The 15,605-nt window shown below is 37.7% G+C and overlaps 1 pseudogene; it reads left to right on the top strand.

Moving 5' to 3' along the window:
* The first annotated feature begins 11,049 nt into the window (after window positions 1-11,049).
* On the top strand, window positions 11,050-15,558 carry LOC145786514 (cytochrome P450 3A5 pseudogene; annotated as a pseudogene).
* The last annotated feature ends 47 nt before the right edge of the window (window positions 15,559-15,605 follow it).

The following is a 15,605-nucleotide window of genomic DNA, read 5'->3' as shown; positions in this document are numbered from 1 at the left end:
CAGCAATTTTCGAGATATCACGGCATTTATATGCTGTCACTAGGTGTCCTTACAAACAGAAGAGCAACACGTTTATAACCATAACTCTAGACCCACTGGTCCAATCTTAAAAATTTTTGTGTCTAACCCCATGTTTTCACTGGTGGGCTTTCCAATAACATTGTGTAAAATGAGCTACAGGCAGTAGTTTTCATGATAGACTAGTTTTGACTACATTTTATCCGCGGCAGATATGACAATGATCTGCATTTTTTTTTTTGATTTTTTTTTTATGAAATGGAAGTGGAAGGTTTGATGTGTGTTGTATATCATTTTCAACTAGTTACTCTTTAGTTAAGAGCATTTTGTAACTCATTAGGCTCAAACCTGATCAGTATTGTATTTCAAGGTTGGCATTATTGTTTACAGATAAATACTGCTGTGTAACAGTCACTTAGCCGAAATAGATTGATTTTGAGCAACTTAACTGCAATTGCACACTTGTAGTTAACACTTTTTATATATGCACAGAGCAACTTTAAACTTCTGAGCATAGAATATGCTGTATTCTAAGCATCGATTGTTTAACTGTTTTCAATCACATCATCATTTTTAAACTCGCTTATGGGCACAACCAATGCTGTCAAGCATAGGCTACATATTACACACAGGTTTAATAGGCAGAATCGAAAATGTGAGAAAATATGCATAACATGCATTTCAGCATTTTGAACAGTTCCTTCAAACATATTAACAACATGCATTGCAAATTCTAATACTTTTTATCCGCATTGTCAAAGAATCTCTAACTAGAACGTACAGGAGAGCTTCGGTTGTTGTTCATGAAAGTTCATAAGAGCTTGGTAATTTCTTTCGCAATGGAATCTGGGATCATATATGTAAGACGTACATCGTACGTCCTGTTGATGTAGTTGGTGCATTTAATGTCATGCGTATAGAATATAGATGAAATGTCCATAAGACATTTGTCTTCATGACGAGGCCAAATGAAGGAAGGAGATGGTCCACGAGGATGCATAAAGTTAACAGTAATGTCATTATGTTCTCGATCAACATGGTCAATCATACCAAACCACCCCTTTCCATCATAAACACACGCTGCATATGTTGATACTTTGATTTTTTCAATGTCCAGTGAAGGTGCTTTTGAAAAGAACTGATGTGTTCCAGCAACTTGAAAATCACCAGAAAGACGCTTGAAACTGACTGACCCGATTCCCTCAGTCAGAGCAAGCAAAATGATACCTTCTGGTATCGGGGACTGTGCAACCCTTTGGAAATCTCTTGGAGTTAAGATACGTTCTTTGACAGTCCACTTCATCATGAATGTAAATCTGATGCCCTTGAGCTTTGATGTTTTTCTTGCAATATTCGTATGCATCTGAAGCATTTCAAATTTGCTGGCCCCTTGGTCGACTTAAGCTTTCATTGGCCAACTTTCGCTTTAAACTGTTCCCCCAATACCATCGCAAGGTGACTTTTCTTGGCTTGTCGCAAAAAACGACCAGGTTACTCGGAGACCAAAATTGTTGAAATGTTAAGAAAGGTTAAAAAAATATTTGTAAATTTTATATTGAGCGGCACAGCCAACCGAAAAATATTCAATAATGATATATTCTATTTTTGCTGAAAACTTGAAATACATGAATTTGTTGCTACTGTAAAAGTCGAAGTTGATGTAGTAACTATCTAAAAATGGCATATAACCCACATGTAACCTTCCTTTTTCTAATGATGATTTTTTTTTTCAAAAAAAAAACTCAGATCATTGTTATTTTAGTCGCGGATTAAAGGTAGTCAAAACTGGTCTATCATGAAAACTACTCCGTGTAGCTCATTTTACACAATGTTATTGGAAAGCCCACCAGTGAAAACATGGGGTTAGACACAAAAATTTTTAAGATTGGACCAGTGGGTCTAGAGTTATGGTCATAAACGTGTTACTCTTATGTTCGTGAGGACACCTAGTGACAGCATATAAATGACGTGATATCTCGAAAACCGCTGACCCAATTTTCATAAAATTGGTGTCATTTTTCTCAGCATAATGAGAGGAATACAATAAGCCAATAAAAAAATTGCATGGTTCCAATGCCCGTTCGAATTATAATGAAATGACCCTACTGCAATTGCTTGGGTCTCCTTTTTTATAGATTTACACTACCTTATCAATTTTAAATGCTTTTATAAATTCACCATGTATGTACCAAAGATAAGTTAAAAATATTTGTTAGTACTTTTATTATGTTATCGGGGGTATGCTTTAAAATTTTGCCTGGATTGCCATCAGTACCGCAACTTAACTTTGGTTTCAAAGATTTAATATATAAATCCTTAAGTATCTTCAAAACTTGCAGGTTTTAAAAATATTGATTTGGGTGATGAATTTGGAAGATACTTGGAAAAATGATCAGCAGAGCAGGGAATTTTTTCAAGTAATTTTTCTGCTGCAGATTTAAAATGTTCATTAAAATGATTGCATTTTTGTGTAACATTATTTACTACCTGACCATTAATGTTAATGGGGTAGTAGTCACTTTTAGGTTTTTCCCTTCCAAGCAGAGTATTCATGACACTCCAGGTCTTTTTAAAATCAGTTTTGTGCTTATACAAGGGTTTTGAAATAACTTTGTTTCTGAAATTTTAATAATCTGTCATAAGTATTTCTTTGCTTATTTTCAGCTGCTTTATTTGTTAGTGTTGGTTTTCTAAGAAATTTTTTATATGCCTTTTGTTCGATGCATTTCTTTCAATTCATTATCACACCATTTCATATATATGTTATGTTTCTTGTTTTTGTCATTACATGCTCAGCCCTCGAAATTAGCTTCCATGTACGACGGCAAAAACATTGTCGTCGCCAAATCAACAAACCTTGGATTGCGGCGGCAATTGCTGTGTGTTTTAATTAAACGAAATTTTATGCGCTTCTTCTTCATCGTGTGTCATACGAGTCTGCTACTATTCGGTGAGTCCGATTCGGTGAGTCTGATTCGGTGAGTTCCTAACCTCTAACCCCTAACCCTAACCTCAAACCCCTAACCCTAAAACGGCAATGATAATTAGGCTACGGTACCCAATAATTTGAAAAAAAAATTGAAAAAATCCCCTGTTAAGGGATCGGACTCACCGAATCGGACTCACCAAATCAGACTCACCGAATCGGCCTCACCGAAACGGGCCATTCCGGTGTCATACGGCGGTAGCCCAGAGCATCACACAAGCTATTTTATGCGCTGACAATGCTCTTGTGAACTGTAAAAAGTTTGCAACCTTATTATATAAATACTGGCTTAATTCTTAATTGTTACGCAAAAGTTTCATCGAATGCTTAGCCTATTGTTTTTCGGTGTCGTTACGAATATAAAAAGTAGTACAAAATTGGATAAATGGTTCTTCGGCAGTAAAGAAAAGTAATGCTTCCGATCATATGGCATCGCGCATTCATAAACGGGCAGTTTTGCGTCTTCAAGTATTCCAGTGACGACGCGACAACCTCATCAGGGTTCGACCTTAACTTTTTTTCGCACTGGCCAACCGGACCAGTGGCTCACCATTTGCACTGGTCCGCACGAGATCGCACTGGTCCGTCCCGATTACTGATAAAAACAAGATTGTCGTGGGAAGCACGAGGCCAACCAGGGAAAACCACCTTAAAACGACAATAATGAATGGTGGCAATAACATGGAAATATACAACGGCAATAACAGTAACAACAGTTTATCTAGGCAAGACATTCAATCTACGTTGACTCTTCAATCTACTTGGATCAATCAATCTACTTGATATCCGATGATGGGTCATAATCGGAATCTGATGACGGGACGATCACGGGGTCATAATCAGAATCCGATGTGTGTTTGTCTGGTCTTGTAAACACATAGCCAGTGTCGGTCCTTCTTGCCCTCACAGCTCACGTGTTGTTGCGATTACCCTTTTTCTTACGATTTAACACCGTCACGTGACGTTGCGATTGCTTTTTTCTTACGATTTAACACGTGATGTTGCGATTGCCTTTTTCTTACGGTTTAGCACGTACGGATCACGTGTTTTGTTGTTTGAAGAAAAGCGCAAACGAGAACCACGCACTCTAAACGATCAAACGACATAATACGATGATATTTTCACACTGGACAGTCGGACCAGTGCGAAACGATTCGTACTGGTCCGCGGGGAACTCGCACTAGACATTGGCCAGAGGACCAGTGCTAAGATCGAACCCTGCTCATCCTCCGATACAGCATCTGATGATTCCGATTCTGACTAGTTCTTTATCAAACAGACTTTGTGTTGCTCGCAGTATCCCAATTGTACCGAAATTATGTTAGTGTATTCGTAAATCGAAGCAATCTTCTTGTAGGGAGCTGTTGATTTGTTGCCGGCAGCCTACCTGGTTGAGCAATATTTTTATGAAAATTCAACGTCGCTAGATGTCGAATTAATGTAAAACAAACGTAAATTTCTTATTGGGCATTGTTGTTACGCAATATCACCCGCCGGGAAAATTAAATCGATTTGTGCTGACTCAAACGTTAAATCAACCCAAAATTAACTTACTTCTCCCCCGTGAATTACTGTAACAGCGTGTGTATCGCGTTGCTCGCTTTATCGCTACTTTTGGTATTATTACATCACAACAAATCAAACAGTGCGGTCGTGATAGACTAGCCTACTCGATTATATTTTTCTCTTCATGTTTTACATGTTTTTGTAATAAACGTTCACAGCAATTGCTGAGGCAATTTCAACTTTTTCCGTTTGGCCTCGGCAACGTTTTTGCGAAGTAAAAATATGCTAATTTTGAAGACTGCATGAGTGTTCACAGCAAGTAAAATAGTTCGAGGTGAGGTCTTGGTGCGATGTTTCTGCTGATTAAACTCCCGCTGCAAGTAAATAACACAGGAAGAAATTTTGAACAATTTTTGTCCAAATTAAGTGCTCATTTTGCGACAGCATTTTTATTGCCGTAGCAGAATGGCCATTATGATGTTTGTGGCAGCATTTACCACGGCAATTGCCGTGTGCCTCCGCTAATTTCGAGGACTGCGTACTAGAAAACAAGTTTTGAAAAGAGTATTATACTTGTCAGTAAATGTATCATATGCTTTTGGTTGCAACTGTTTTATAATATATGTTAGAGATATCTACTAATAGTTGCAACTTTTCTGTAAGCATAGCAATAATTATATTTATCACATAAATTTCTATGTTCTTTTTGAAAATTATACTGTTTGACTAATATATAATTATCCTATTTGTAAGCAATTGTAATGCTGGAAGATGGTCTGCACTGCAATACAGTCAGTGAGCACTGCTGTTTTTATTTGAGCATTATAAACATTTGTTCAAATGTCAGTTATTTTGGCTGTTGAATTACATGTTCTGGTTGGTTTATTGATCATAGTCAGTTGTAAAGTTGCCATGTTGGATTTTTTAATGCCAATTTGGCTATTATGCGTTTGGCAGGCTTTTTTGGTTTGGCAATTTAGTATTTTTGGGCGTTTTTTTGGAGTATTTTTTTTAACATTTTAAATTGAAATTAAAAAAAAAACACTTGTTTTATCTACTTTGTTTGCAATATTTATGAAGTTTAATCAATCTTCAAAGATTTAATTAGGCTAATCCAATTTTGGGGGTTGTCATGCAAAACACATATATACACGCTCTGGATAACGCATCTGGAACTAGATTGCTCTTACCAGGTCGAAGCAAGATGTCGTAATCGAAATTTCCCAATTCGGCACGCCACAGCTGGATTTTGTTGTTTTTAATTTTACCTAGTCGTTTTGGGTCAAACATGAAGGAAACGGCCCTTTGATCTGTTAGAAGTGTAAACTTGCGGCCATGTAATAAATGGCTCCACTTTCTAACCGCATCCATGATAGCCAAAGCTTCTTTTTCTACAGTTGAATAGTTTGCTTCGCAACGAGAAAAGGTTCTAGAGTGAAAGGCAACAGGTTGCCCTCCCTGATTTAAATTGGCAGCTAAGGTATGCTCCGAAGCATCGCACTCCACTACAAATGGAATTCCTTCTTTGACACTGCTGAGGCAAGCAGATGCAAGATCCTTACGTAAAGTTTCGAAGCTTTTAATAGCGTCAGAGGGTAGAGGAAAAGAAGATGATAGATTGGATTGTACTAAAGGTCTAACCTTTTCAGAGAAATCAGGTACCCATTTGGCATAGTAAGAAAACATTCCCAAAACCCGTTGTAATCCAGGTTTAGATTTCGGCAAGGTAAGTTTGAGCAAAGGTTGAAGGCGTTCGGGGTCAGGTTTAATTTTACGGTGTGAAAGTCTATAACCCAGTAAGTCAATCTCATTACGAGCAAAAACACATTTCGATTCATTAAAAGTTAAGCCCTCAGCTTTAGCTGCAGCAAACAAGGCGTTTAATTTCGCGTCATAATCTGATCGATCATTGCCACACACAGTTATATTGTCAAGATAGGCATAGGTGTCAGTCAAATTATGCTTTTCGATCAGTTTGTCAACTATTTGTTGAAAAAATGACACACCGTTAGTAACACCAAATGGTAAGCGTGTGAATTGTGAATCACACCCTTTTTGTATTTTTCACTAAGGATGAAAGGAAAAGTATATCGGAGCTGTGTGCGGCCTGCAATGCTATATGGTAGCGAGACATGGGTATTGAGAGAGAGTGAACTGGCAATCCTGAGAAGAACGGAAAGGTCAATGGTGAGAGCAATGTGTGGGGTGAAAACGAGAAGGGAAAAAAGGACTGAAGAATTGTTGGATATGCTAGAGATGAGAGAGACCATAGACCAACTGGCAAGGGCAAATGGAGTAAGATGGTATGGACAATGGACATGTGATAAGGAGGGAGGAAGAAAGTTTTCTTAGAAAGGCACTAGATCTAAAGGTGGATGGGAAGAGGAAACGCGGTCGTCCAAGAAGAACGTGGAAACAACAAGTAAAGGATGAATTTAAAAAAGTCGGACTGAAGGAGGAAGATGCAAGGGACAGAGTGAAATGGAGAAAAGGGATTAAAACAATTGCTGCGCGGAAACAATCGGCCACCCCCACTAGTGGGGAACAAACCGACGATGGATTATGATGATGATGATGAACTGTCTTTTTTCAAATCCTACCGGATTACATTTGGGATCAGATTTTTTTGGTAGCCACTTTAACATAACAACTTTTGTAAATGCCTGTATGTAAAACATAAACCAATCAGAAGCTGCGTTGTCTGTGACGACATTACGTAAATGGAAGCTAGAGGTAAAACAACGAAAAAACGCTAACAGTTCTGATTTCTATTTCAATAAGCACCTACTGACTAGGGATGGTAGAAGTAGATATTCCACTGTCCCTACTACTGACCATCATGCAAAGGGTGAAACACGCTGTAAAGGTTACTTTGATAATAGTGATTCAATTTACTTGAAAGTAAATTAAGTGAAGGTTCCTCCGTAGCCAGCGTGTTCTACAGGGTTAGAGCTAGGGAATACCTTTCGATTCCCATCTTGTCATAACTCTTTTTACTTTTGTAATTACCCAGCAACAAATCAAAGCACTGATCAACTCTCTTTGGTTGAGTGCTAGAATGGTCATAATAAGCTGATTGGTTCATGCTTTACAAGCTTTTACAAATATTGTTAACCAAAAGTGGCTACCGTTTTTTTTTCAACATCATCAGTCCATGATTTGCTGATTGCCTTTGTGATTCTCTTCCTAAGCCCGTGTTGGTTGTTCAGGCAAAAAACAATATAACTGACATTCAGTTGTGGTTGTATTTTACAGTTGTTGTTGTTGTGATATGTGATTGATTGAGCCGATCACCCAAGTTCATGAAATTTGCAAAGGGGTTTATCGACTGATAAAAGTTTTGATACCACCACTTTCAATAAGTAAGTGAAAAATGAAACACATAAATGTGAACTGAATTGTGGATAATAATAGGAACAAATGTGTTAAAAAAAAACTTGCTAAGTATGTATTTGCAAAGTGAAGTTTCTGCTTGAACTGGGATTTGTGAATTATTTCATCCACCAGGTGCAACTAAAATGTGGCTGTCCGTGAAATGTGTTGCTCAAGCACCAAGGCTACTTGATCCTGCTATTTTTTTTTGTGTGGAAAACTTAACCTAACTGAATTATCGGGCGATGGGCATACAGAATTTGAGCTACAGTAGAAACCGCCTAAGTCAGGGGTTCCCAACCTTTTTACGATCTCGTACCACTTGGACACTTTGTACTGCCAAGCGTACCACTTCTTGCAGAACAACTAATTCGATCGAAACATATTTTATTCAGAAGAATAATATTGGCCTACTAAAATAACACTAAAGCACCACAACTAAATTTAATGAGATTTTTGTTTAGGCTACTGTCCACCAATTGGACGATGCTCAGTGTAAATTTGCCAACAGCGCATCGAAAGTCATTTCCGGGCGCACGTAGTCGGTTTCGATTTTTTGACTTGATATTCATCATGACTGAAAATCCCTGCTCGCATTCCCACGAGGAAGGGAAAATCAGTAGCTGTGGAACAGCATGGGAAGCTAGCATTGAATATGAAGAGGTCATGCTGAGTCAGAAGTTTATTGGAGAACATTCCTTGTAACTGTTTTTGAACATTTTATTCCGATCTATTTTGAGCTTACAACTAGCATTATTCAACGCTATTTGTAGCTTGTAGCTAACTGCTCTTGGCTGATGCTGAGCTGCGTCGGAGTCTGCCTCGCTTTCTGACCTAGTCTTATTCTGAAACGATCCCTGTTCCATATCTAGAAAGCTAAAACCTCAATTGCTAAGGTAACAGGGATCAGTTGTCAGTAGATGTTACAGAAAATATATTTCGCACTTATTCAGTGCATCGTCAGTTCTGATCAGAACTGACTCAGTTCTGATCGAAACTGACGATGCACTGAATAAGTGCGAAATATATTTTCTGTAACATCTACTGACAACTGATCCCTGTTACCTTAGCAATTGAGATTTTAGCTATTTGTAGCTTAAGCTATAAAACAGTAGATTATATCTATCAAGACCAATCATTTGACATAATTAACGCCCACTGTCCCGCAGCGTTGTACGGCTTTTCAAAGCAACTGTGGACAATCGACATGACCTGTATTTTGAAGATCGTAATGATACGAAACAACAGGAATAGTTACGTAACAATAAGAATAGGCTTCGATACTTTTTTATTGTAAACAAAACCAGATAAACGAAATATAAAGTTGTGAATGTGAAAGAAACGGAAGTTACCCGCGCACCACCTGAAAGACCTTCGCCTACCACTAGTGGTACGCGTACCACAGGTTGGGAACCCCTGGCCTAAGTCGACAGCAGCTAACTCGACATTCCGCCTAAGTCGATGCTTTTTCCCTGGTCCCGGCAAAACGCCATTGGTTTCGTACATAGCCAACCTAGCTAATTCGACACCGGAGATTTTGATCTTTTCTCAAATTAGACACCTTTTTCACAGTCCCCACCAAAGGGATTTCGTATAAGTTGACGATTTCGATGTCAAACTGAATGTCATGCTGTTAATTGAATTGGGGATTTTCGGCTTCCAACTGAACGTCATACTGTGAATAAATTTCCGGTTTCCGACTGAACGTCATGCTGTGAATAAATTTCCGGTTCCGACCAAACGTCATGCTGTAAATAGATTTGTGGCTTCAAACTGAGCGTCATGTTGCGAATAAATCCGCGGCTTTATCAAAGGCCAATCATATAGGATATTGCGTTTTTCTCTGCATTGCATTCTGCTTTTGGCCCCTAACTGAGTTTCTTGGCTTTTCGATTCCCCTTCCAGTGTCAAATTAGGTCAGGGGTTTCCAACCTGTGGTACGCGTACCACTAGTGGTACGCGAAGGTGTTTCAGGTGGTGCGCGGGTAACTTCCGTTTCATTTACAACTTTATATTTTGTTTATCTGGTTTTGTTTACAATAAAAAAGTATCGAAGCCTATTCTTATTGTTACGTAACTATTCCTGTTGTTTCGTATCATTACGATCTTCAAAATACAGGTCATGTCAATTGTCAACAATTGCTTTGAAAAGCCGTACAACGCTGCGGGACAGTGGGCGTTAATTATGTCAAATGATTGGTGTTGATAGATATCATCTACTGTTTTATAGCTTAAGCTACAAATAGCGTTGAATAATGCTAGTTGTAAGCTAAAAATAGATCGGAATAAAATGTTCAAAAACAGTTACAAGGAATGTTCTCCAATAAACTTCTGACTCAGCATGACCTCTTCATATTCAATGCTAGCTTCCCATGCTGTTCCACAGCTACTGATTTTCCTTCCTCGTGGGAATGCGAGCAGGGATTTTCAGTCATGATAAATATCAAGTCAAAAATCGAAACCGACTAGGTGCGCCCGGAAATGACTTTCGATCAGGCTTTTGATGCGCTGTTGGCAAATTTACACCGTGCATCGTCCAATTGGTGGACAGTAGCCTAAACAAAAATCTCATTAAATTTAGTTGTGGTGCTTTAGTGTTATTTTAGTAGGCCAATATTATTCTTCTGAATAAAATATGTTTCGATCGAATTAGTTGTTCTGCAAGAAGTGGTACGTTTGGCAGTACAAAGTGTCCAAGTGGTACAAGATCGTAAAAAGGTTGGGAACCCCGGTTTCTACTGTATCAAAAGGCTGGAATTTGAGTTGTTATGGTGAAATTTTGTTCACTCAAGTGAGCTATTCAGTCAGTGTCAGACTATCTTAATGACGGTTGTTTTGTTGCTTAAGGGTTTTCAAAAAAAAGTATCATCTGTAAAAATTAGTTAAACATGAAAATGAGTTATTTACAAGAAATGGAAAACAAAGCGTAATTTTGTGTAAAAATTTTTGAATTTATTTTGATAGCCAAACAAAATATTTTTCTAATAAAACCAATATATATAATAAATTTATTTTAAAACAATGGAACAACAAACAACATTCTCTCAATCGTATATATAGTATTCATAATAGCTTAAAGATTTTATCTCCAGATGAGTCCTTTTGAAATCATGGAAAACATTATTCTTTGATGACTAAAATGTACTATTTTTGCAGACTGTCAAAAACATGTTTAACATATTTGATTGGATTTGGATTGAAACATTGGTTTTGGTTTTAACTGTATTAGTTTTGTGTCGACTTTACATTTATAAAAGATGGCAAGTGCTCAAGAATTTAAATGTTCCTCACGAACCCCCATCATTGCTGGGACTTGGAAATCTCGGAGATCTTGCAAAAGACCCTGATTCAATTTTTAATGCAGATTTGAAGAGGAAAAAAAAGTTTGGAAACGTATATGGGGCTTACATGGGAATAACTCCTCAAATTACTATTGCTGATCCTAAAATCTTGAAACAGATTTTTATTAAAGAGTTTTCTGTATTTTCTGACCGTAACAACATATTTTGTAAAATCAATGGAAAAGAAATGAACAATGGTTTGAATGTAGTATCTGGTGAGCAATGGAAACGACTACGAAGTACTTTATCACCATCTTTTTCCTCTTCAAAGTTAAAAGACATGTTTGGAATTATTAAACAATGTGTTGATGCAACTGCATCTCGCTTAAATACGATTGCTCAAGAAAAAGATGGTCGATTTCAAGCTAAGGAAATATTTAGTAGGTTGTCGTTGGATGTAATATGTTCGACTGCGTTCAGCACAAACGTTCTTTCTCAAGAAAACAACGATGGAAAACCACCAAAAATAGTGCAGCTTGCCCAAAAAGCTTTTGACTTTAGCCTCAACGCTGCGAGCACACCTTTGTTTATGCTTGTTTTTATGTTTCCTTGGATTGAAAACATAATGGCTTTATACAATTACAGCATTTTCCCCGCTGATACCATCAGTTACTTTTCTAAATTAGTGGATGTGCTAATAAAAAAAAGAAACAATGGAGAGATGTCCAGAACTGATTTGATGCAGCAAATGCTGCGGACTAGGATTTCTGAGCAAGATGTAAAAGCAGGTGTTAAAAAAGGATTAACACAAAAGGAGATTGTCGGTAATAGTTTGATTTTGATGTTAGCTGGTTACGAAACGACTGGCAATGCTATGTTATTTCTGGCATACAATTTAGCTGCTCATAAAGATGTCCAAAATAGAGTTCGACAAGAAATTGAGGAAAAAACAAAGACATGTGGACTAACTTATGAAGCTGTCAATGACATGAAATATCTCAGCATGTGCATCAATGAGTCTTTGCGATTGTATGGACTACTTCCAAGAAATAGCCGAATTTGTGGAAAAGATATTACGCTTGACGGGATTTTTATACCCAAAGGAATAAAAGTTATTGCACCTCTGTATGGCTTCAGTCATGATCCTGAGTATTGGGATGAGCCATTTCAATTCAATCCAGATAGAATGAAAGATATGAACAAAATAGATCCAATAATATATCAGCCTTTTGGAGCTGGTCCACGTAATTGTATTGGAATGAGACTTGCTGTGGTTGAAATGAAGGTGGCGTTTTGCCATCTTTTAACCCAGTTTGATTTTGATGTTTGCAGTGATACACCAAAGCCTCCTCTTGAACTAACTTTTAAAGCAAATATGAAACCAAAAGAAACCATTTATCTCAAGGTTATTCCAAGAGAAACTGCTTCAGCTGAAAAAAGTTTTAGTGATTGATTTGAACAATACTTCACAAAGAATATAGATCATATGAAAAAAATGTTTAGTTGTTAAAGAAAATAAACATAAATTCTATCAATCTGTAAAAAAATGTTGTCTCAACAAAGGTGTTGGCTCAATAAAATGCACTTTTTTTTTGTTGTTGTTGCAATTTCACAGCACTTTATACTGTAAAGATTTTTTTCTGAATTGTTTTATACTGGTATGTCATGTAGTTCTGTATAATAATTTATGTTGAAATTTCGCAACCAAACATTATATTGTGTGATGGAAGTTAATTGTTTAGAAAAAAAAGCACTTAAATCATTTCGTTTGAAAAATATTTTATTTGTTTTGGGTGTTGCTGCGTATTTTGTCAGGCCTTTAAGCTTGTTTATTATTCCGGCAGCCTGAACAAAACATCCGTTAAAAAATTGTGTTTTTAAAAATCTGGAAATTGATATTGTGTTTTTGCGTTCACTCAAAGAACCGCGCAAACAAGGTCATGAAACATATTTGCAGTTGTATTTAAATGCACTGCTTCCCAAGTAGGTGCAGAGCTGGTCTTCGAGTTTTTATAGGTCGGCAGTGACTCTCATACTTTGCCTTGTTTGTGAAAAAAGATTGCTAATGCGAGTGAGTGAAGAGAAAAACATTTCGAATACCAACGGAATGAAGAAAGGGCTTGTGGAAGCCGGCGACCAAATATGGCCTACCGGCGCGGTAGTTTCGAAGGTCTTTTAATGACTTCGAGCTTAGAAGCCGTTAAAAAATTTTATTTTGTTAACTTAATTAAATTACAGTAACATTTTATGAAATCCACCAATACTATGTAAGTCTTATTCACAAAAAGCAATCTACAGGTTTTCGGTTGGTAGTGACATAAGAATATTTGAACGTGATTGTTGATTTTTCTGTGAGATCTTGTTTTAGCACTTTACCTATACAAGATATGTAATATGTATGTACTGTAGATTGCGTTTTTTTTAGGCTACTTGCTTGAGTTGAGGCGTTGTGCGAACGTCATGTGACGTTTTTTTTTACCATGTTCCAACAATCAACATATATATTTGAAGTTCATTACAGTGTGTGTAGATACAGCAACGGTTATAGGTGAATTGTTCGTAAACAGTTTTTCGTAAAACAATTGTTCGTAAACAATTGTTCGTAAAAGCAATTCTTCGTAAAGCAATTCTTCGTATACATCAATTCTTCGTATAGGTGAATTGTTCGTAAACAGGTGATAGGTCAGTTGTTCGTGAACAATTTTTCGCAACAGCAAGGTTTGTCTTGCAATTTCCTATGAAGGTGCATAATGCAAATTTTTCTGAATAACCAAGTTACGAGACATACATAAATAAGCACAATGAAAAAGCGCATTTTTTGTTATTTATTGGAATACAACAATTGTCTGTGTTTAGCAATTCTTTGCTTACACTACCAATACTACTTTAAGTAACTTCGTACAAATTGTCCACAAGCCAAGTTTAGTATGAAGTATTGTGTGCAATTCCACGCAAGTAGGCTAATCACAAATTTCATCATCTTGAAAGTCTTGACGCCAGGTTCGGACGACTCTAGTTAGTCTTTCTGCACTGTCCTTGTACTTCTTCTTTGGAGGGGGTCCTGCCTGGCCACTGACATACTGTTCAATGCGAACCTCATTTAGGTTTTGCTCTCGCTTGATTGCAGATATGAACTTCCAAATATCTGGATGATTTGCAGATACCTGGAACATCAACCCTCTGTGCCATCCTTCAATGCTATTATTAGTTTTGGGAAGGCCACTGAGGACGCCATCATAGCAGTTCCACATTTAAATTGCAAACATTGAAGGACGGCGCCCTTGACGACGATCTGGGCGCCCAACCCAAGTGTCTTCAAAGTAGTCAATTACTGGCTGAGCAACATCTGGTAATATATTCCCATCGTTTTTCTCCAAATGCACTGGCACAAATGGAAGAACCAGCCACGGTGAGTTGAAAGTGGGTACTCTCTGCTTACTGCATTGACCATGGCCATCTCAAAGTCAGTCATGATTGTCTCTGGAACAGCAACAGCAGGTAACAACTCCATGAATGTATGTCCCTCTCCTTTTGTCCCCCAGCAGGGCATACACCAGAGGCACTGAAGTGTTTTCCGTCAGTCCGTGTATTGTGTAAAGCTGTTCAAACAGTGAAGGCACTGTCTTGAAGGTGCCGTCAGCATACCAGTGCTTTGAACGGGCAAGGAGCTGCAGATTTCTTTCAGTGGCACAATTATGTGTTTAAGCACAATTAGCACATCTCTAGCATATAGGCTACCCTAATTGATTGTTCGTAAACAATTGTAACTGTTTTTTAAAAAAAAAGCTGTAGCCTAACTTTTATGAACATTTGTTTACGAACAATTAGTATTACGGTCAATTGCATGCCCGAAGAATTGCTTTACGAAGAATTGCTTACGAACAATTGTTTTACGAAAAACTGTTTACGAAGAAAACGTCGGACACCTACAGCAACGACACAGCTGTTGAAATACTCGTTACAGTTCTTGCTTTTTCACAACCCCTGCATAGCCGAGTGGTGAGAGCCCTGGAACGGCAATCGAAAGGGCGCCGGTTCGACACCGCTCAAGAGCATGCGGCTGTGTCTTTGGCAGGACACTTAAAGGCATGCCTGAAGGTGGACACGAAGATTGGCTTTCCTGTCCACTTAATCTAAATTTTCAACCACCGGGTGTAAGTCTGGATACGACGAACAAAACCCCTCTGTAAAGCCAAATATATTGTTTTTCTAACTACACTAATTGTTTTAATTTAAAGCCTTGACAGCTAAACTGCTTGACAGTTAACCTCCACTTAAACAGTGTTTGTTGTAAGTGGAGTTGTAATTTATCGTTTCGGTCAATGCTCGCTGCCAGGTGTTTGTACAATTGCAAGCAATTATTTGTTTGAAAATATATTGAATGATTCAAAGGTATTTTTTCCTGCACTATAATATGTGAAGTCGTTCTTTTGTTCCAGAGA

This window comes from Aplidium turbinatum, chromosome 17 (assembly GCF_918807975.1).
Source record: "Aplidium turbinatum chromosome 17, kaAplTurb1.1, whole genome shotgun sequence".
Lineage (NCBI taxonomy): Eukaryota > Metazoa > Chordata > Ascidiacea > Aplousobranchia > Polyclinidae > Aplidium > Aplidium turbinatum.
Note: the sequence above shows the minus strand (reverse complement) of the source record. Positions and strands in the feature narration are given on the sequence as shown.